Source organism: Solanum lycopersicum, chromosome 12 (genome assembly GCF_036512215.1).
Source record: "Solanum lycopersicum chromosome 12, SLM_r2.1".
Classification (NCBI taxonomy): domain Eukaryota; kingdom Viridiplantae; phylum Streptophyta; class Magnoliopsida; order Solanales; family Solanaceae; genus Solanum; species Solanum lycopersicum.
The window spans coordinates 8815563-8840734 of record NC_090811.1 but is presented as its reverse complement, the minus strand read 5'-3'; positions in this window follow the sequence as shown (position 1 = coordinate 8840734).

Sequence of the window (25172 nt, the reverse complement as noted above, 5' to 3'; positions counted from 1 at the left end):
ATGGATTAAGTATGAACAATTATGAAATGTTTAGAGTATTTAGTAAGTATTTTAAGGATCAAAAAGTTTCAATTTGATGCTAAACTTAATCTATGTGAGGTATGAATAACGCATGTAGGCTTTTCTATGACCTCTAATAGGTTAACCACGACGGTCTCGTCTGAGGTATAGATTCTAGTCATGACAATAACCTTCAAACGCTAAAGAAAATTTTACTAACTGCTAGTAGATTCTTCGTTATCTTAGGAACTACAAGGACTTCTTGTAATTTCATGCATAATCTACTTGTATTACAAACATGTGGTATGTCTTAATGTAATATATTCCCAACAATGACTTTATCTAGTCTATTGTAGTGTTTAAGTTCATATAAAATACATGATTTATGGGCCATATAACTACTTGCTCTTGATTCTACATACAAAGTGTCATCTGTAGCGTAGATTTAAAGCAACCAATCTTATACTAGTTCATCTTCAGATTGATATTAGTAGTCCCACATGTGAAAACAATTAGGAGAAATATGATTATTCCTACCACAAATTTACATGACTTATTATGTTCCTTTACTTGTTTCACTTTGAGAAACCTTGATTGTTCTGAGAACCTATTCCATATTGGTTGTTCTAAAAACCCACTCCTTCTTGAGCAGGCTTGATGCTTCTTCCTCTGGATTTAAAGTTGTTGTTCCTCTTTTATGAATAGGTTTCTTTTCTCTTATCCCTTTATGTAGAAAATTTCATGGTATGATTCTGTTGTGGTACCACTTCTTCATCCTCCCTTATATCAAAACATCTAAGAGAATTAACAAATTGATTAAGAGTGAGATACAGTGCCTTACCTATCAAGACAATCTTAAGTACTGAGTACTAAACGTCTAGAAAAAATTATTATTTAACCATATTCATTCACTTGTTTGTGAATAGATACAAGGCCATCATATATTTCTTGAATTCTTTAATGCATTCATCAATATTTTATGTTCCTCGACTAACACTTTGTGGTTGATGTTAAGATTAGACTTCTTATTTTTTATTGCTTGAAGATGAGTTTCTTTCAAGCAGTTGAGCATCCCACAATCATGTACATTCTTTCTTTATTCAAATTGCATGAGATCAAACTTCTTAGCAACAGATCTTTCTCATCCCAGCCATCAATGTGGCGACTATCTTCGACATCCTTCTTAACATCCACAACTTTCTCAACAGTCTTTCGAGTGGAAAAACTACTTTAGTTGGTTCTTTCTTTATGAAGAGATAGGTTAGTATCATAACCTTAATCAATTGCATTATTTGTTTACACCATATGAGATAGTTTATAGGCTTAAGTTTAATGGAACAAGATACAATGAAGTAGCAAGTAAGAAGGTTTACAAATTATTGGTAGAGGAGCTCACTACAGTTTGAAACATATGGTCATTTTTTATTTTCGATTCAATACATAGAGAGAGAAAGAACTGATATGCGTTGAGACCATGCCTTACATTAAAAATAAGATAAACTAAGGATATATTGATGATGAAAAACATTCGAGTACATGCTCTTTAGATAGGAGTGAATTGTACAATACTAGGCTTGATACACTTAAAATTCTGCTAGAATACACACATACAATTTACAAGAGTAGTGGTTGCCTACTACCACAATAAATATAACCTATCCTGGTCGAATTCACTTAGTAAATGACATAGATATACAATTGACTTTTATTAGCCCAATTATAGTGAAACTCAAACTATAAAGTCAGTTAGTAATTGACCACACTGATTAAACCATGTTGTGCAAACTGTTTCATATCATTATCATCCCTTATCTTTAACAAGTTAATAAAAATAAGGTATTTAGGCTTTTAGTATTCAGGTATTCGTTGAATTGTAATCATATTTTGTTTCATTCTTTATTTATTTTCTTATGAATTATCTGAGTAAATAAGGTGAAGGGCAGGAAGGTGATTACTATGTGGTTGTGTATAGACTAATATTTATGCTTGAATATTTCAATTACATACATTTATCATTTAATCATAAAGTATTTCACATTATAAATTATACTCTTGATTCATTATTTATACTTTTTTTTCTGCATTTGATGTATCATGGTTTCACGGTATTTTTAATGCGCTTTCCTTATGTTTAGTGTTTGTCCAAAATCCTTTTTATATTGATTTTATGTAAGTTTCTCTTTATTTGTAGGAAATCTGTCTAAAGATGAACATGAAAGTTTTTTTGAGCAAGAAATGTAGACAAGTTACCACCTACAGAGCTTGTGACGGTCTATTGAGCTTGTGACGGTACATAGGTGGCATCGTAGTAAAGCTGTTGAAGGAATTTGAGAATGTCTAGCCTATGTGTGGGATTACGAAGATAATGACGGTCCATCATAGACACAAAGGTCAGTTCTTCTGGTTCGTCGTGATGATCAGAGATAGTCCCAATACCTAAATTCAAAGAATTTTAAGTGTCATGGAACGGAGACCCTCGACATACCATCGTTCTTGGAATGGTCCGTCATGCCTGTTCGTCGAGGTTAATGAAGAAAAAAGTAGAAGGATTTGTAAAGTGAAGGATGACGGAGGTCATGATGGCCTGTCGTGACCATGACGGCCCATCACAAGGTCCGTCGACTCGGACGTGTTTTGACAGATTTTGAGCAATTAGAGTCCTTCTTTTATTAGGTTTTTTTATAAATAGTTGTAAAAACCTCGTTTTGGGGGTTAGAGTTTTTGTTAGTAGACTTTTTGATTGTTAGACTTTTAAAGAATCTTTAGTCCTCGGTTAATTTCAGTAATTTAGACACTTTTTCTGGAATTAATTGTTGGTGCTTTCGTTGATTAATCAAGTGAACCTCTGGATTTTATTCTTTCTCATTGAAGTAAGTGCATGAATTCGTAGATTACATATATGAATATTTTGATTATGACTATGGGTAGCTAAACTGTATAATTAGAGTTGTGGGAACCATAAGTGAATAATGAGGTAAAATCTAACTAAAATAACAATTCTAGAATAGTGTGTTGCATGAATTGATATTTCTTTCGCTTAGAAGTCTTTTTAACGGATAGCCAACGTTAGAACTTGCCTTAATGCTACTTGCCGGACCAAGGAGGTAGATAATAGGAAAAGAATTATAAACATAGATTTAGTGTATAGTAACTAATAGGCTAGTATTCATTGGTACGGGGTAAAAACTTAGTCAAATATCGAATACAATGCTTAATATGAGGTAAAGGTACGGGTTTCACACTTCGAAGGACCAAGGTACAGAGTGAAATTTTCTAGATGCCGGACCAAGGATTTAGAAATACATAACTAATCACTTTGCATGCAAGATACAAGGAAAAAATTGTTATGGTTAGAATTATAAGGTTAGGAACCTATGGGGAACAGTTAAACCCTAGTTACTTCTATTGATTGACTAAACTCCAAGATTTGATTATGTTAGTTGGTTACGTTAATTCATTTAGTCTTTTTCATTAATTTAGAAATAACCCCCCCCCCTTTATTGACTTTTGTTTTCTAAGGAAATAATTGACTAAATAATAGTAATAATAAATTAAAGTTAAGTCTGAATTGTTTTCCTCGTGGGAACGATCCCTACCTCATTAGTTGGGTTCTTTCCTTGATACAACGACTTTAATTCTTATTTGAAAAGTAAGTTTGAGGGTATCAAATTTTGGCACCGCTGCCGCGGAAAGTTTCTATTAGGTTAACCTATACTTATTATTAATGTTTAGTCGATATTTTCTTAATTTTACTTTTTTATTGTTTTTTATTCTTCCAAAACTATCTTTCTTGTATGCCAAATACACAGAGAGGAAGAGAACCCTTGTTTCCATACAATCATGAATTAGAGCATACACTATGCAACATGAATCGAAACCTGGGTATTAATGATGATGACAAAAACAAGAACATCTCAGCTCTGTTTAATGTTCATGGTCAGTTATTACCCGATGATCCTGGTGAAAATCAACAAATGGGAGAAATCCTGCTCCACGTTCTCAAGAATACTACAGAGACTATGATAATATAGCATAATCTGATGGGACACTTGTCTTTCCCCCTCTACCACAAGATCACACCTTTGTGGTAACTAGTAGTGTGATGCAAATGCTCACTGGCAGAGGTTTGTTTTCAGGGCTACCTTCTGAGGATCAAGATGACCATATAGCTAAGGTAAGGGCAGTGTGTAAAAGTTGTGTAGGGAGGCCTGATTTTGATTTGGATGTAATAGGGCTAAGAGTCTTTCCTCTCCCACTGACGAGAGAGGATGCTATTTGGTGCACTGAGCTCCCTTATAATGCAATTTCACTTGGAACCCTCTAAGGGACGTTTTCATAGCACTTTACTACCCGGTCTCCAAGAAACTAAACCACAAAGGTAGATTGATCAACTTTGTAGCACTAAAAGAAGAGGCAGTTTGTAGTTATTGGGATAGATTCACCTCATTTTTTAGAAGTGTCCCCAATTACCGCATAGTTGTTGAGTCACTGAAGGAATACTTCTATCGGGAACAGATTGATAATAATAAAGTGATGTTGGATACAATAGCGGGTAGTTCTTTTGCGGAGTATCCTTATGCAGAAATTGCCAAAAAGTTAGAGAAAATATCTCGTAATAATAAAGCTTGGAGTACTAGGAAGTATGATATTGGTACCTTCGCAGTGAAATCCACTCACAACCCAGCCATAGATGAGATTCGTGAAGAGATGGATCAGCTGAGAACTGAGCTTGGGTTGGTATTAAAACATGTCACTGGGGTGCAAAAAATTATTATGAGAAGGATTCTTATGCTGTCAATCAGCAGACAGGGGGTTTCCGACCGAGTTCCCAAGGCTCTAATATGGAGAATTGGCGCCAAGGTCAAGGGAATAAAGGCCGGATCTATGGTAACTTTAACTATGAGGGTCATTATGTTCGAGATGGAAATTACAACCGCGACAAAAACTTCAACAGGGGTAACTATATTAATAGAAATGATAGGAATGGGCCCTACGTTCCTCTTCGAAATCGTGAGGTTACTCCTACGGATGGTGGAGGTAGTATGGCGCGAGTTGAGGATATGTTGCACAAAATGATGAGGAAGTCCAATGTTAGTGATGAGCACACTAAAGAGTTTAGGACTGATTTAGCGGGTATTGGGTAGAAAGTCGATGCACATGCAATATCGATTAAGCAGCTTGAGTTACAATTGTACCAATTATCTGTGACTGTGAACACATTGCAATCGAGCACTCTTTCTAGCAAAACTGTCCAAAATGTGAAAAATGATAGACATTGTACAACAATCACTACTCGGGGTGGTAATGAAACCATTGACCAACCTATTTCGTCTAATGAGAAAAAGATGAAAAAAGATAATTATAAATTGGTAAAGGTTAATGGTGAAGTAGAAGATAACATTGGAAAAGATGTTGAAGTGCCTAAAAAGGTGACTCCTATGCCTAGACCACCATCCCTATTTCCTCAATGATTAGTGAAAAAGACCGAGGATGGTAAATATCAGCATTTTATAACAATGTTGAAGTAGCTTTGTATGAATGTCCCTTTGGTAGAAGTTTTAGAACAAATGCCCGGTTATTCCAAGTTTATTAAAGATATGGTCACAAAGAAAAGATCGGTCACTTTTGATGATGATGAAAGAATGCAACATTGTAGTGCTATTGCTGCGAGATCTCTGGTACAAAAGAAAGAAGATCCGGGTGCATTAACTATTCCTTGTACAATCGGGGTTATTACATCTTGCGAAAGCATTGTGTTATCTGGGGGCAAGCATAAATCTCATGCCCCTCTCAATTTAGAAGATTTGGTTTTGGGTGATCCAAAGCCCACTGCGATGCGACTACTTATGGCCGATCGAACACTAAAAAGGCCTATAGGGATACTCCACGATGTTCTAGTAAAAGTGGAGTCATTTATATTTCCGGCAGATTTTGCAATTATTTATTGTGAAGTCCATTTTAAAGTGCCCATTATTCTTGGGAGGCCATTCCTTACTACGGGAATAGCCTTAGTTGATATGGAAAAAGGGCAGATGAAATTTCGGTTGAACAATAAAGAAGTGACCTTCAACATTTGTAGGTCCATGAGGAAGAGTGGTGAGCTCCAATCGGTATCTGCTATATCCTACAAAGTTGGTGAGTCATCTGAGACACAAATGAAAGAACGTCTAGGTGTAGAAGCATTAGCGGTAGTGATAATGAATTTTAATAACGACTGCATTGAAGAGTATAAGTCTTTATTCACGGCTCTTGATCGAGGAGATGTTAGGTTTAAACCAAATAAATATGAGTTAGCCATGAAGAATCGTGAGTATCCACCCGCGAAACTATCTATAGAGGAGGCTTCAAAGTTAGAACTAATAACTCTCCCACCTCATCTAAGGTATGAATTATTAGGAAATGGTGACACTTTACCGGTAATCAATTCATCAGACTTGAATGAAAAACAAGTTGAATGTTTGTTGAAAGTGCTAAAAAGGTTCAGAAGAGCTATTGGGTGGACTATTACGGACAATATTGGGATCCCTCCTGGTATTTGTTGTCATAAAATCCAACTCATTCCCGATCATAAGCCAAGTATTGAGCACAAGAGACGCTTAAATCCACCAATGCAACAGTTCGTGAAGAAGGAAATCATTAAGTGGTTGGATGCCGAAGTAATTTATCCGATCGCCGATAGTAGTTGGGTATGCCCTGTTCAGTGTGTACCTAAGAATGGGGGAATGACTTTGGTCACCAACAAGAAAAATGAACTTGTTCCAATGATCGCAGTTACTTGATGGAGGGTGTGTATGGATTAACGTAAATTATGACCTTCATTGATCAGATGTTAGATAGACTTTTCGGAAAAGGGTGGTACTATTTTCTTGATGGATATTTGGGGTATAATCAGATTTCTATTACACCAGAAGATCAAGACAAAACCACCTTTACTTGTACATATGGGACCTTTGCGTTCAAGAGAATGTCGTTTTGGTTGTGGAATGCACCCGCCACATTTCAGAGATGTATGATATCGATATTCTCCAACATGGTGGAAGATACTATAGAAGTTTTTATGGATGATTTTTCTGTTTTTGGTGAATCATTCGAGCGGTGATTGAAAAATTTATCTGAGGTCCTTAAGAGATGTGAAGACCGCAATTTAGTACTAAATTGGAAAAAATGCCACGTCATGGTGAAAAAATGTATTGTTTTGGGTCATCGCATTTTAGAAAAACGCATAGGTAATAGATAGACTTCCCCACCTATGTCTATAAAAGGTGTGAGAAGCTTTCTTGGGCATGCAGGTTTTTACCGGAGATTCATCAAAGATTTTTTAGAAATTGCACATCCGTTGTGCAAACTTTTTGAGAAAGAATGTAATTTTATTTTGATGAATCCTTTCTTAAAGAATTCGGCGACCTAGAAGAAAAATTGGTGTCTGCACTTATCATTATTTCTCCAGATTGGAACGGTCCATTTGAGGTTATGTGCGATGCTAGTAGGGTTGCTCTTGGTGTAGTATTGGGACAAAGAAATAACCAAATCTTTCACCTTATTTACAATTCTAGTAAAGCCCTAAATTACGCTCAGAAGAACTATACAGGGACTGACTCTTCAGCATTGAGATATTTGATGGCAAAGAAGGATGCTAAACTGAGGTTTATTCGTTGGGTATTACTGCTACCAGAATTTTACTTTGATGTGAGGGATAGAAAAGGGACCGAAAATCATGTTGCCAATCACTTGTCCTTTCTAGAAGATGAAACTATGAGAGAGTTAGGGGATACGACTGATATTGATGATACTTTCCCTGATAAGCATCTATTGGCTGCCACAAAAGACTTGATTCCATGGTTCGCATATTTCGAGAAATATATGGCTAGTGATATTATTCCATCAGACTTGTCCTTTCATCAAATAAAAAAGTTCATGTACGAGGTGAAGAAGATATTTTGGGATGAACCTTACTTATATAAGAGTAGTGCCGACGGTCCTAATCGGTGTTGTGCGCCAGAATGTGAGATGTTTTGTATTTTAGAGGCACGCCATTCCTCACCCGTTGGTGAACATCATAGTGGTATCAGAACCGCTCATAATATATTGCAATGTGGTTATTATTTGCCAAATCTTCATCAAGATGCTCAAGAGTTTGCTAAAGTTATCGCCTTCTGTGAGTTCTCATGGAATGAAATATATTTTAGTAGCGGTTGATTATGTATCTATTTGGGTGGAAGTTATCGCCTTCGCACACAATGAAGGGAATAGTGTCACTGCGTTCTTAAAAAAGTATGTATTCTCTCTTTTAGGTACTCCAAGGGAAAATATTAGTGATGGGGGCTCCCACTTTTGCAACAAATTGTTCAAGGGATTATTGGAGAAATATGGTGTTCGCCATAATGTGGCAACTCGTTACCATCCTCAAACCAGTGGTCAAGTTGAAGTCTCAAATAAGGAGATCAAATAGATATTGTCAAAACAAGTGAACGCTAGTAGAACGGATTGGTCAAGGAGGCTTGATGATGCTCTTTGGGCCTACAGGACAAGGTATAAGACTCCCATATGTATGTCCCCGTACCAACTTGTATATGGGAAAGCTTGTCATCTTCCGGTGGAATTAGAGCAAAAAGCCATGTGTTCTATGAAGAAGTTGAAAATGGCTAGGAACGAAGCTGCAGAATAACGGTTAACTAGGTTGAATGAACTCGATAAATTTCGCCTGAAAACTTATAAAAGCTCATCCCTATACAAAGAGAAGATGAAGAAGTACCATGACTTAAAAATTGAAAAACGAGAGTTTATGGTTGGGGATTTGGTGCTTTTATTGAATTCTAGGTTGCGCTTGTTTCCTGCCAAGTTCAAGTCCAAATGGACTGGACCTTTCATGGTTACCCAACTATTCCCTCATGGAGCAGTTTATTTGGAAACCAAGGAGGGTGTGCGGTTCAAGGTGAATGGACAACGAATAAAAATATATTTCGGGCATGCTGAGTCGGCGAATGAAGTTATCGAGGCATGCCATCTTAATGAAGTCTCAGTAATCAAGTGTCTTTAGTTGTGCCACGATATTAAATCAGGCGCTGGTTGGGAGGCAGCCCAATACTTATAGTTTTTCTATCTACTAATAGTAGCATTTTCTACTAATGGGTTTTAAAGATGCAAGCACATCACTAGGAAATTCTCCAGAAAATCACTCTGCAACAGTCAATGACAGACACATGGACGGACAATCACGCATGCAAAGGACCGTCGCATGAATCCATCGTGCCAGGTACGTCTTATATTTATTTTCAAAACTAGGGCACATGAGACGGAACCAATGACAGACGATCGCATTTGCGACGAGCCGTTGTCGCGGACTCCTTGCTTCATTAATGAGCGTACCTAACCCCACCCGGCATAGGGTATTTTAAAAATTGTTAACATTAAAAAAACCCACCCATTCATTTCACCCATTTCCTTCCCTCTTTCTCCAACTTCCCTCCCTTTCAAACTTCCAACTTCCCACCTGTCTTATGTATCAATTGATCGCTTCCCCCAATTCCCCAATTCCGGATATCTCCATTCTACTGGTTAGAGTCGGTTGTTGTGGTTCTGTTCTTGATCAGTGAGTACCTCCATTGCTTGTTTTTTATCCTCTTCTCAGGTATGTATCTCTGATCTCTACCCATTTACATTGCATTTTTGTTTTTTATTTCGTATTAGCCTATTTCTTTAAGGTAGGTCTTGATTCTTTCATCCAATTTTGTCTGACCTAGGTTTAGAATCCTCATATTGCATTGTTAATACTCTAGAAATAGGTGCCTTAGCATTGCTAGTTTGCTAGGTATTTGGGTTAGAAACTTGTAGGTTAACACTAAGAATTCCATTTTAGTCATAGGGGATGATTGAGGCATCCCTAGTTCTTTCACTCAATGACAGAATGAGACCACGATGACGGACCGTCGTACCCACGATGGACCATCATAGAATCTATTCTAACATCCTATTGTTCATTTTCTCTAAGAGTCCACCAACAGAAACATGCGATGGACCATCGTTCCTACACAACCATTCTGGTTGTCAGATACCCTTTTCCTAAGGGTCTCCATAATTTTTCTATGTGACCTCCGACGGACATCTATGACAGACCGTCGTTGCCAAGACGGTCCGTCCTGCAAAACGGTCATGGTTGTTAGAAACCCTTGTCCTAAGGGTCTTCGACTTTTTCTAAGCGTCCTATGACGGTTATCTACGATGGACTGTCATACCCTCAACGATCCTTCCTGCACAACCATCGTGAAGGTCAGAGACCCCTCTCCTAAGGGTCTCCATACTTTTTTCTAAGTACCCCATGACGGACATCGACGACGGAGCCGTCATACTTGTCACTAACTTTCCTTCAGGGGTCTCCACATGAACAATCTTGAAGTAAGACATGACGGACCCCATAACGCTCTGTCGTACTCACGACGAGCCCTCACTTGGTCTGTCATATTTCACTATTATGGTAGAAAAGTCATTATAGCTTAGCTCTTATATTTATTTTGTGTCATTTTTGCTCGTCTTGTTTGCTACTTCTCGTACTAATATTGATTCTTTACAGTTACTATCTCTAATGGCACCAAAACAAGATTGAGTTTACGCATGTGGGCGTTCAAAGTCTGTCGCCCCGTCTGCCTGACTGATTATAGGCTCTAATGATGAGCATAACCCCGAGTACGTGTCCCTAGGCTATACCACTCCATCACGAGCTGCACGTGCTACAAGAGCTACACCCAAAAAGGTGGCGTTCGACGTAGTAACTTCCTCCTGAACTAATGAGGAGCGCACACTGAGCGATAAACCTTCTTGGTCAGCTACACATAAAGAAAAAGCGTCTGGCTCCTTAGGAGTCTCGTGGTCAGAGGAAGACTCCAGGTTCGCTGAAGTCCGTACCCCCGCTGCATCTGCACAGTCTGCCTCATGTGATGAGGCTGACAGTCCTGATTCCACTACAGTCTCCCCGAGTGGTGCTCTCACCTCGGTTGCTGACCACCCCAACCGATGGTGCGTCGACGGGCAATGTCAAGTGTATTCCAACGCCAAGTTTCTAAATGATAAAGTCGTCATGAAACAGACCCTTAACTGAAGAGGCGTGTCCTTATGGGATGTCTCCCCACCATGACAGAGATCCACAATCTCTTCACCAGACATCAGTTTGAGTGGACAGCTAGTTGTTTAGGCCTTTATAGTGAGGTGTTTGTCAGAGAGTTTTACGCCTCTTACACTGCTACTCTCAGATCACATATGGATACGCGGTCTGTCCCCGCCAAACAGGCCCCACATGATATTGTCCGTGTACGTGGCATTCAGGTCGACCTCTCCATGCCATCCATTCATCAGTATCTATATGACGAGGAAGTTGATTCCAACAGGACCCCTCTCACCACCGAGTTCGACAACCGGCGGAAAATTATAAAAGATGGCCAATTCGTTCGTGAGCCATCGGTGAGAGAGACCACAAGGAGGTTGATGTCCCTGCACTTGTCTGTTAAAGGAGAGGGTGCTGACTGGGTAACGAAGCCGAAGGAAGCCATCAAGAAGGATAACTTGTCCTTCACGACTAAGTTCTTATGATTAATTGTCCGCCAAAACCTTTCCCCCACAGCAACTTATATTATAGTTGCATGGGATCGTGGAATTCTGATTGCAGCGATGATAGGCAGGTTTGAGGTGAAGTTCGCTTGTCTTCTATAGGCATTCATGCACGAGAGAGCTTTCATGGTCACAAGTACTTACCCTTTTCCGTGCATGATATTTTCCTTATGCAGGTCCGCAGGTGTGCTCATCTGGCACATTGATCAGCTTAAGAGTCCACTGGGCTCTATTGATATCGTCATCATCAGGGATGAGGCCAATGATTTGTCTCCACGTAGAAGGCCCCGTCAAGAGTTGCCTCTACTTAGTGAAAATATGGCAGATACTTTAGCACATGCTCGAACGGCTACGCAGGCTACTTCTGAAACTACTGACACTACCCTGGTCGAGTCTATCCCGAGTAGTAGCACTGCCCCTAGCTCCTCTCGCTCAGCCCCGCTCTCCACTCTAGTCCCGCTTGCTAGGGTCCAGAAACTAGAGGCACAGATAGCTACTCTTCTGCATCACATCCAACCCTGGATGCAGAGGTCTATTGCTGAGGCAGAAGAGCGCTTGGAGCGTAAAATGGTCCAGCACACAAAGCGGAAGATCGGTGAGGTTCATCAGCACTTGGACGTTTTAATTTTGCGGGTGCTAGCTCGGCCATCTCCTCGGGTGGACATGTCGACCCTTAAGGCTGTGGTTGAGAGCCTCTGAGCGGATATTGATATGATCATAGATGCTAGGGTGCCTGAGTCTAAGGCCCTTCAGCAAAGCCTTTTGAGGACATAGTGATGGCAACCTTATTAGTCACTTCTCAGATTCCACCACCTCTCCCTAGAGAGCATGCCAAGAGGCGTAAGGGTCAAGATGAGGATGAGGCTAGAGCACGAAAGAAAGAGCTTTGTGAGATGGAAGCTGCGAGATGAGACTCACTTGCTAATGAGGAGGCGCATCGGATCAAGGTTGTAGAGTCAGCTGCTGGGGACTCTAGATCCAGAGATCTGGCGATAGCGGGAGGCACTTCTGATAGTGCTACAGCTAATGAGTACAGTATTGAGGATGTCCAGACTACAGAGGTAGTGGGTTCTAAGGAACTGGACCCACCAGCTTGCTGATCGTCGGCTTTTTGCGCCCCAGGTTTGCTTCACCTACCACTCTCGTATTTCAATTTTTTATGTGTTGGGGACAATTGCATATATTTTTGTTGGTGTGGGGTAAATGGAAAGTGAGTGCTACGTTGAATTATGAGTAGCCCAATTCACTATCCTCTTGTAGGGTTTTCTTGCTTGTGTTCTTTTTTCCCAAGAGACTGATTAATTTTATTGCTGAACCAGCATGTGTATATCTTGTGTACATAGTTTAACTCTGAAACGTGATTTCTAAAATGATATACTGATGTAATGAAAATGATGCATGACTAGGCATAGTAATTGATAAATGTGTGGCTCTACGCATGACATAGAGATACAACATTACATGACCCTAAGTCTAAAATTTGAACTAGGTGTCTGATAATCTGGTAGAGTAATGAGATGTCAAGTGAGTGTAAGTAAGATTTGTATAGTCCACTATTTGTACTGAGCTAGAACTTTCCTGGTTAGTCCTGCTAAAAGTAAGTTATAATAAACAATTAAGAAAGGATTATAGGCCCTTTTTCAATATATCTAATCTTTAGCCCAAAAAACACGGATGAAATTAATCCCTCTTCGATCCAAATGATTTGAGCTTAAAATAGACCTTTCTTTTTCACCCCAACAGATCTTTTATGCGAATAATGTGTTGTCTCTGGTCCTTCCTTGGACATGTGCACCTCAACTTATACTAAAATAATAAATTTAGGGTGGCTAATGTAGTAAACAACCTTTTCGTGGCCCTGATCCAACTTTGGGTATTGTGTACTTTGACTCATGGCAAACCCATGGGTTGAGGGTGTCTCTTATAAGGAATACTATGGAAAGTGGGGTTTCAAGAACAAAGAAAGAGAAAGAACAAAAGTAAAGTGACTCAAGAACCAATTGAAAGAAAAGTGAAATAAAAAAAATACAATAAATACAAATAAGAGAAGAAGAGAGTCACTTACACAAATAAAGAAAGAAGGGAAAATAGCAAGGTGAAAGCATATGAGAAATTGGGCGAAATAAAATAATAAAAAGAGGTATGTTTACCCGATATGTCAAAGAGGGCAAACAATCACTAAAGTATACCTAAATATAATCTACATGACCCTTACCCTATGTTTCAAGCTAAGAAAGTTCTATTGTGATCCTATGAATTGTATGGCGAACTTAAAGCAGTGAAAATAAGGGCAAACTTATGGCAATATGTATGAATGAGTTGTGAATTTGTTCTGAGAGTGAGTGTTGAAAAGTTATCCTTATACTCAAACTTAAATCATCGTTATAAATTAGGAGGTTATTTTGAAGTGAGGACACTAGTTGCAATACCGGAAATATTAGCACCCCAGTGAGAAATTGAAGAGGATAGTTGTTAGTGCATGTCGAGTCTCTGTCATGGTTTGATTCCACATAATTCAAGCCTAATAGTGATAACATGCATAAATATGATGAGACTGGTCGGGATTGATATTCAAATGATTCCGACAGCTAAAACATGGATACTATTGAACAATGATTTGTAGTGAGTCATTGTGCGTCACTTGAGGACAAACAACAAATTTTAGTTGAGGGTGTTGATATACCGTGATTTCATGGTATTTTTAGTGCTTTCTCCTTAAGTTTAGTGTGTCCAAAAGCCTTTTTGTATTGATTTTTATGTAAGTTTCTCTTTATTTTTAGGAAATCTTTTATACGATGAATTCAGAAGTTTTTGAGCATGAAATGCAAAAAAGTTACCACCTACTGAGCTTGTCATGGTCCGTCAAGCTTCTGACGGTCCATAGGTGGCATCGTAGTGAAGCTGATGAAGGAAGATGGAGAAGTTTGAACTAAGTCTTAGATTAAAAAGTTCATGACGGACTGTCATAGCCACGACGGTCTGTCCTGCTGGTTCGTCATGATGATTAGATAGTAGTCCCAGTACCTAAATTCCAAGAAGTTTAAGTGTTATGGAACGGAGAAACTCAACGGACCATCGTGCTTGGAAAAGAACGTCATACCTATTCGTCGAGGGTAATGAATAAAGAAGCAGAAGGATTTGCAAAGTATAGGATGACGAAGGCCATGACAGACCGTCATGACCACGACAGCCCGTCACGAGGTCCGTCGACTCAGACGCGTTTTGACTGATTTTCAGCAATTAGAGTTCTTTTTTAATTATGTTTTTTTTTGTAAATATTTGGAATACCTCGTTTTGGGGGTTAGATTTTTTGTTAATAGACTTTTTGATTGTTAAACTTTTGGAGAATATTTAGTCCTCGATTATTGTCAGTAATTGAGACACTTTTTCTTCATTTGATTGTTGGTGCATTTGTTGATTAATCAAGAGAACTTCTGGATTTTATTCTTTCTCATTGAAGTAAGTGCATGAATTCTTATATTATATATATCAAGATTGAGATTATAACTATGGGTAACTAAACTCCATAACTAGGGTTGTGGGAACCATGGGTGAATAATGAGGTAAAATCTGACTAAAATAACAATTCTAGAATAGTGTTGTCACGATCCAAAGCGGGCCGCGAGTGGCACCCACACTTACCTGCCTATGTGAGCGAACCAACCAATCTAAACCCCAACATTTCAACCATAATAAACAGAACATAATGCGGAAGATTTAAACTCATTAATGAAAATCGGTTAAATAACTTCTAAAAACTCAATACTTATTATTCCCAAAATCTGTAAGTCATCATCACAAGAACATCTATCCTCAAATTACTAATTCTAAGAGTATCTAGAATGCTAGAATAAATAAAAAGCTAGTCCATGCCAGAACTTCAAGGCATCAAGACATGAAGAAGAAGATCCAGTCCAAGCTAGAAGCGTTAGCTCACCCTGAAATCCGGTGTAATGAAGACTGGCTAGAATTGCGGTTGAGTTGAAGATGACGGTACGTTTGCTGCACTCCACAAATAACAAAGAAAAACAATTACAAGTAGGGGTCAGTACAAAAAATGAGTACTTAGTAGATATCATCGGCCAACTCAAAATAGAAAATAGTATATATCAGATAATATCATAAAATCAACTACAATACTCAACATGCGTTATTTACAATTACCATAACCCTTGGTCACAACACCAAGCACATCAATGAGGACTCACGCCTCCCCATCATACTCATTTGGGAATTAGGTTCATTAAATTGAGTATATTAACATCTTTCAAGATTCATTATCTTTATTTCTCTCGTGTCGGTACGTAACACTCCGATCCATAAACTATCCTGGTACCGGAACGTGGCACTCGATCCATATATTAAGATTTAGTATTCAATAGCTTCATCATGCTTATTTTATCACAATTATATAATCACATTCATGCAAGCATACAATTAAGCATATAGAAGGGTTTACAACACTACCTAATACATATCATTCACTATTAAGAGTTTACTACGAATAACATAAACCATAACCTACCTCCACCTAAGAATTCGTGATAAAGAATCTACTTTTCAATGCCCTGCCTTCCTCTTCGTTCTCTCCTCTTGATCGATCGTTTCTCCCTCTCTCTGTTCTTTCTATTTTTCTTATTCAAACCCTTTTTGTTTTACCCTAATTAGCATATAATTAAGTATACAAGATGACAAAAGTAACCCACTAATTAATTCAAGGTTATCTCCTTTAACCCTCAAATAATTGAATTATTAATATTACCCACTAACCTTAAAATTATAAATAGGAAAAGTCCAAAACACCCCTTAAAATATTTAACAGGAATCCTACCCAGTCGGGGTCACGCAATCTGTGACGGGCCGTCGTGCCTGCGATGGTCCGTCCTGCTGAGTCGTCACAGAGTTCACAGACTCAAATTTACTGAAGGGCCTGTGACGGTCCGTCGTGCCCACAACGGTCCGTCCTGCCATGTCGTCGCGAAGTTCAGAGAGTTTTTCTCAGTACCCAATTTTTCTGTATTCTAAGTGTTTTGGAATGACACACCCTCGACGGTCCGTCGTGCCCATGGCGGTCCGTCGTCGGATTCATCGACTCTGACTGTAATTACCAGAAATAAACTCTACTTCTCAAAACGACTAACAGGTCGTTACAAGTATCTTGTATGTATTGAAAATTCTTTCGTTTAGAAGTCTTTTTAACGGATGGTCAACGTTTGAACTCGCCTTAATGCTACTTGCCGGACCAAGGAAGTAGATAATAGGAAAAGAATTATGATCATAGATTTAGTGTATACTATCTAATAGGCTAGTATTAATTGGTACAAGATAATATCTTAGTGAAATATCGAATACAATGCTTAATATGAGGTAAAGGTAATAGTTATTATAGCAACAGTCGTATCTGGACAAAGGTGCGGAGTGAAATTTTCTACATGCCGGACCAAGAATTTAGAAATACATAACCGATCACTTTCCATGCAAGATAGTAGGAAAGAATTGTTATTGTTAGAATTATCAAGTTAGGAACCTGTGGGGAACACTTAAACCCTAGTTACTTTTATTGATTGAATAAACTCCAAGATTTGATTCTGTTAGTTGGTTACTTTAATTTAGTTAGTCTTTTTCATTAATTTAGAAATAAAATCCCCTTTTTATTGTCTTTTTATTCTAAGGAAATAATTGACTAAATAATAGTAATAATAGATTAAAGTTAAGTCTGAACTATTTTTCGGGTGGGAACGATCCCAACCATATTAGTTGGGTTCTTTACTTGATACGACCTCTTAACTTCTTATTTGAGAAGTAATTTTCAGCATATCTGCATTACATATGACAATTTTAAAACCTTGTTTACATTATGTATAAACATTGATTAATATATCGGAATCCATCTGAGACTTCTTCTTTTGGCATATCATTTTGTTAACTATGTGTTGAAACTCTATTTTACGAAAATTTTTGGAATATACAATACAACTTGTTGTTTTGACAAAGAATGCTTGAATTTTTCTCTTAATATTTGTTAATTTGTGGTACATATATCTACTTTTTGATACTTATGACAAGACTATCATTCAAAATATTTTGTGTTAACAAATGCATAAAACATAATTTCGATTAATTTTATTATTTGTAGACCTCATTAATCATTTGAGACTCATTATTTACATAGATTTGCTATGCTTTTGAGTCTCTTCGTTTATTTCTATTATTGGAAAAATTAAGAAGACAAAACTGGCATTTTCTAGTAGATGGGTGAGAAAGAAATAAAAAGCAAGAATAAAGCCAGAACATAAATGTCGAAAGAGATGAATGGTTTCACCTAAATGATAAATTGGCACTTGAGGACTAATATCTTTTTTACTTAATAAAAAAATAGTTTTCTTATGATTGCACGAAGTGCAGACCAACTTACTAATTAGATATAACTTTAAATTTCTTAAATCTAATTATGCACAGAAATAGTAAGTTATTTATAATCTTTTCATATTTCATAGTATTGAATACTTTCTAGCGTATCATTCTTAGAGAAAAAATAAATTAATCATTTTAAAAACATTTTCAATTCATATTCGCTCATAATTGTGTAAATTCTCTCCCTTTTAAAACTTATTTTTACATCTTATTTAAGATTTCTTTAATATTATAAATAGTCCATATTAATTGTAACATACAAACTGATCCAAATTTAGCAAAATTATATGTTGGATCCTTTTTAATTTGTTCATTAACGTAATATTGAATTAATGAGTCACAAAATCTTTTGATGAACCATATGAAATCAATAAATGTTACTAAATTGGAAGATTTCCTCGTAGATAGGATTTACTAATGAGAGTCATTATTAATACATAGTTACTTCTTTTAGCAGTTTATTGACAACTATGTTACATAAATTTATCATCTTTTCTTTTCACTTTGAAAAATATGCATGATATACATAGATATACATATATATAAATTATATTAGACAACATGCATACTATACAAAAAAGGAGCAATTACAGTACTGAAGATTTTCAATAAATGTTGGAATAATGCTAGTTAATAGTTAAGGGTACTCATATTTTAAGAAAGATACAATTGATAAATATATCACGCACTGCTAGATTTTTTCATGGTTATAACAACCTTAAGGTAATAATGCTTCTTAATCTTGTATCTATTGAAATAGATAAACATGATAACATGATGTATGTTCACTTATGTAAATATTTCTTGCAAATCATTATCAACCATAGAATTTCAATGTACTATGGTTAGACAAAAATTCAGCCCATATATATTATGGACTTTGTAATGTGCGTGTACTGTAATGTTGAAAAGGAAATATTGGGTATATAGAATTTCTTATAATATTCTAGTGATATAAATTTGAGATTATTTTGAAATTAAATATGGTTGATGGACCAACTTTATGTGCGTTAAAATTAAGAAAAAATTAGCAATTAAGTCATAATACATAGCATAATTAGTTAAAGCAACAACATTTTAAAATACTTATTCAAAATGTCAGAATAACAATATTTTAGAAAATATTTTGTATTCAAATTTTATTATTTAAATTTTCTTTTATTTATCAATACATTAGACCAAATTCTAAAACCAATAAACTTTTAAAAAGAAAAAAAATAATTAAACCACTACCCATTAACTTTCTTTCTCCATATTTCAAGTTCAGTTCTCCCACTTTTCACGTTTTGATATAACTCCTCTTTCTTTAAGGTAATTGTTCAACAAAACTCTATTTTAATTTAAGAGGATTGTATTAAAAATTTGCTTTATATTTCATTCTCACTTTCTATGCCAACAAGTTTTCAATTTTTATTGCTCACTTTGTATTTCAATATCATTATATATTTCATTCTCACTTTTATGTCAACAAGTTTTGTATTTTTTTCGTGTTCACTTTGTATTTCAATATCCTTTTGTATTTCATTTTCACTTTCTATGCTAACAACTTTTGATATTTCTTTATTTATTTATATCAATTTTAAATGTGTGCCAACAAATTTAGATTTTTTGTGCTCACTTTGTATTTCAATCTCACTTTGTTTGCCAACAAATTTTGTATTTTTTTTTTATTTATTTCATCCTACAATCTTCTTCACTGCCAGCGAAATCTTAAATCAATCAACTTCAATTCTATATCAATTGAGTGTTTCTAATCAAGTATTAAAAATTTATATTCCAAACTTGAGGAATAAGGGAGAAAAAAGTCAAGTCGATTATGGAACAAAACACGTATAATAGAAAAGAAATTTTGAAAATTTTAATCCTAAAAATAAAAAATGAAAACATTGAACAGTAGTGGAAAAAAGTTAGGCCTACTTAAAGTTATACTAAAGTTATAATTAGTAAATATGTTAACGTAACCTTGTTGGGTAAATTCATAAATTACCTTATTTGAAATATTATTTTCCTTGATTTTTCCCATTATGTTATTAATTAATTATATATTATAAAATTAAAAACTTTTTTATTTTGTTTAAATTGTTTTTGTTCCATGATTTTCTCTTATTAATTATTTGTGTTCTTTTCGAATTAACAATAAATACAAATCTAATTCGTTATCAAACTAAAATAATGACATTTTAAATAAATAAAACAGTAAAAGCTAAAATATTGCTATTTGTAAAATTTTCCCTAAAATTAATGATCAAACAAAACAACAAAGAAAGTATTAAAAAATGGGTCCAAATATTCCATTCCACAATTAAAGCATGATAAAATAGTTATCAGGCCCTAAAAATACCTAGACCAAAAGAATACAAGTATATATTTGGAAAAAAACATACTGCAATTTCTCTATCTTTCTCTGTATAGATCTGCGGAACCCTTTGGATGTTTCTTTCCTCTTCACATTTTAAATTTCGATTGAACCTCCCAAGGTGATTTCTCCCCATATCTGTTATCTTTGATACCATCTTCAGTTATTCCATGTACAAATCTGTCATCTATGTTATCGCATTTTAAGTATCGATCACCTAAATAGATTTTAGAGTTTCTATAATAGATCATCTTATTTTTCTTGTTACGATGATAATGATTTACTACAAACTCAAATGATGCGTGTTAAGACGGGGTTATGAAATTTGAAATTTCTGTAGAGTTTTTTTCTTGTGGATGTTTTCTTTTTTTTTTATGTATGTAATAACATAAGATATCATGATGTCTTTCTATTTTTTTGGTTCTCTGTTCTCTGCTACTCCTTGTGTCTGTGTTGTATGACATTCAGCTTTGGTTGACTTGTAGTTTCTCTAGGGTTTTTTTGCATGTGCTACATTTTATTAGATTTCCTATGTTTATATTCTGATTTATGGTGTGTATGCATTGTCCATGTTCAAAATTATTCTCTCTATCGTTAGGTGCTCCTTAAAATTATATATGGACATATGATTTTATTTTCTAGAGCTAATAAATAATAGATTTTTTGATATATATGATTAGTTTATATGTGTTGTGTGTCTGGTTGAAACGTTGTTGGTTGAATGATTAAAGATGAAATTTGTGTTAATATGCGATTTTCATTTTCAAAGTACATCTAATATGAGAATGTATATAAATGATTTTTTAAAATTCACTCATAAATCTAACATCTCGATTAATGAAAAATGTTTTATTTTGATTTATTTTTGAAAATATGAACAATTTGTAACTCTTAGTACATACACATTTTCTCAATGTAAAGAAAAAAAATTTCATACTTCAATTCATATTAGTTATGTAGTTCACTACTATATAGTACACTTTTATATTAAAATTACAATAGAAAAAACATTGCATATGAATTATGTGTTATAAATATAACTTCCATACTAAGAAAAGTTTGTATTTGATGTTACATTGAATTCAAATTTCGATGCCCTCATTATATGACAACACAAATATTATTGACAAAATTCAGCAGTCAAGCTAAGTTATATAATGTGTTCAATCTCACGACAATAAGTATCTATATTTTGTGAGACTATGGATGGTGGATCCTTGAGCCTCTCTGTAAGGTAAGTATTCATACTTCTGCCTAAAAATTATATAAACTGAGATTTTTTTTGAATATAGAGGATAATTCATTTTAATATCCTTGATCAATAATTGTAGTTCTAAGGAAAATGTGTAAGTTATTTGTGATTATGTTTTTTGATAAACGTGTTTTTTAGAAAAAGTTTTACTTTATTTCCTATATGGATGTATATTTATGTAACAACCTGTTTAGTTGGTTCGAGCAGTGAAACTATTTTTTAGAAAAAATGACGGGGTCGACGGATCACGCGACGGACCGTCATGGTGACGACGGACCGTGATGGACTCCGTCGTCCGATACTTGTGTAATTTCTTCTACTGCTCTCCTCATTACCCTCGAAAACAGGTAGGACGATCCGTCATAGGCACGACGGTCCGTCGAGGGTCTTCGTTCTAAAACACTTCAACTCTAAAATCTGTGTACTGGGATCGACTCTCTTAACTACACGACGGAACTGCAGCACGGACCATCGTAGATACGACGGACCGTCACAAGTTGCATAACCTCACTACTGAATTTAACTCTCTGAACTTTGTGACGGACCTGCAGGACGGACCGTCATAGATACGACGGACCGTCACAAGCTGCGTAACTCCACCCTGGGCCGGATTTCCACTAAAATTTTAATGGGTGTTTTGGACTATTCATGATTATAAGTATGAAATTAGTGGGGTAAGTTCAATAATTTATTTACTTGGGGGTTAAAGAAGATAATGGGGAATTAAATAGTGGGTTACTTTTATCATAATGGATTATATGATAATTAGGGTAAAGAAAAATAATTTGGAGAAGAAAAATAAAAAGAAAAGAAAGGGAGAACGAGCGAGAGAGAGAGAACGAAGAAGAAAGCAAGTGACTTAGACTTCAGATTGAAAAGGTTCAAAGACATTGGGGAGGTAGCTTTCTTGATCACGATTCTTCGGTGGAGGTAGGTTATGGTTAAATTTCTATATGATAGATAAACTCTAAATGGTGATCGATATGTATTGGGTGGTATTGTAAAGTCTTCTATGTACTTGATTGTTTGATTGTATGTTGATTGTGAGGTTGTAGTTGGTCAGAATGATGAGGTTGTTGAACGTTCAATCTTAAATCCTCTCTATTAAGATGACGCCTTGACATAGAGAAAACTTGATGAAATAAAATAATGAGGTAAATGGATCGGTGTGTCACGTTCCGACACGGTATTCTTGGATCGGAGTGACACGTTCCGACACAGTATTTTTGGATCGGAATGTCACGTTCTGACACTGTATTAGGGGATTGGAGTGTCACATTCCGACACGGTAATATTGGACTAGAGTGTCACGTTCCGACACGGTAATAATGGATCGGAGTGTCACGTTCCGACACGGTAATATTGGATCGGAGTGTCACATTCCGACACGGTAATATTGGATCGGAGTGTCACGTTCCGACACGGTATAGGGGATCGGAGTGTCACGTTTCGACACGATAATAATAAAGAGAAGGAATCTTGAATTTGGTTAATATATTAAAATTTGAAGAATCTATTTCCCAAATGAGTATGGTGTGGAGGCTTGAGTCCTCATAGGTATGCTTGGCGTTGTTGTCAATGGTTCTTGTACTTGTTCCTTGTAACCTGTTAAGTATTGTTGTTGATTTTATATTATTACTCAGTATATATTGCTTTCTATTTTTGGTTGGCCGATGATACGTACTCAGTACGTGTTCCTTGTACTGACCCCTACTTGTGTTCTTGTTATTTTGTGGGGTGCAGCCAGTGCACCATCGACTTCGACTCGCCCTCAACTCTAGTTAATCTCCAGCACATAAGATTTCAGGGTGAGCTATTGTTCCTAGCTCATGGTGGATTCTCTCCTTCACGTCTTGATGTCTTTGAAGTTCGGACATTGACCAGTTCTTTTACTTATTTTAGCTTCTTAATTACACTTAGATTTAGAAATTTGAGGATAGATGTTCTTGATGTGATGACTTCCAGATTTTGGGTTTAATATTAAACTTTAGAAGTTTATTTAATTGATTACATTAATAAGTTTTGGATCTTCCGCAGTATTCTTACTACTCATAATTGATTTACTGGTAAATGTTGGGGTTTAGATTTGTTGGTTCGCTCACCTAGGAGAGTAAGTGTGGGTGCCACTCGCCGTTCATTTTGGGTCGTGACAAACATGGTATCACAGCGTTAGGTTCGTTTGTCTCATCACTCAAGAACGAGTCTAGTAGAGTCTTGAGGAATGGTAGGGGGACGCCCTTACTTTTCTTTAAGAGGCTATAGGACTTTAGGAAAACTCCTTTCTTTCTTTCTTTCGTGCTATTACTTGGATCCAATTGGTATCTAGGTGATACAAATTGGTATCTGACATCCTCACTCTATTTCGCAGATGGTTAGAACTAGAGCAACAACTGTGCCAACACCAACACCGGCAAGACAGGGTGCGTTTGAGCAATCCATTGGGGATGTAGCTCGAGGAGGAGCAGTGGCAAGAGGTCGTGGTAGAGGTCGCAGTAGAACGCCCTCTAGGGGTAGAGGAGAAACACCTGGTCCTGCTAGAGATAGGGCGGTGACTCCTCCACCGATTAATGAGGTAGTGAAAGAGGGTGAAGAAGGGGAAAACAAGCAGGTTAAAGATAAGGAATTACAACTCAAGCCTACCCCAGAGATGATTAACCAGGTTCTTACTTATCTTAGCGGGTTATCTTTTCAGGGCAAGACACCTCCAGTGTTTTCTGCACCAGCACCTCAGGTTCCAGGAGTACAACATGCAGCTGTTGTGGCTCCCCGTATGGATGCCTCATTGGAAGTAGGAATGTTTCCTCGATTGACTACAGGGTCTATAACGACGAGTGATCAGCATTAAATTTTCACTAAATTCTTAAAGTTGAAACCTCTAGTCTTCAAGGGTGCTGAATCTGAGGATGCCTATGATTTTCTGGTTGATTGTCATGAGCTGCTACATAAGATGGACATAGTAGAAGGATTCGGTGTTGAGTTTGTGACCTACCATTTTCAGGGAAATGCCAAAATGTGGTGGCGGTCATATGTTGAGTGTCAACCAGCACAGGAACCACCTATGACTTGGACATCATTCTCTAGCTTATATATGGAGAAGTAATACCCCGGACTTTGAGGGACAAGAGGAGAGATGAGTTCCTGAGCCTAGAGCAAGGAAAGATGCCTGTTACTGCTTATGAGGCTAAAGTTCGTGCATTATCAAGGTATGTCACCCATCTTTGCTTCAGTCCAGAAGAGCGGATTCTCCATTTTGTAAAAGGATTGAGGTCAGATTTGCAGATCCAAGCCTTACAGGTAGCTGCTGCAGCAAAATCCAATAAGGAAATGGTTGATTTTGTGATAGAAGTTGAGGGGGTGAAGCCCGACGACATCAACATGGCGTCGACATCTAAGAAGTTCCGTAAGGGAGGTGAGTTTAGTGGTTCTTACTCTAGAGGGCAGAGTTCAGGAGGTTACCCAGCCCGTCCTATTCGGTCTTCACTACATGCTGTAGTTGGGGGTCCATCGCAGACCAGTCAACATTTTTTTGTGTTTGGAGGTTATCCCCAGACT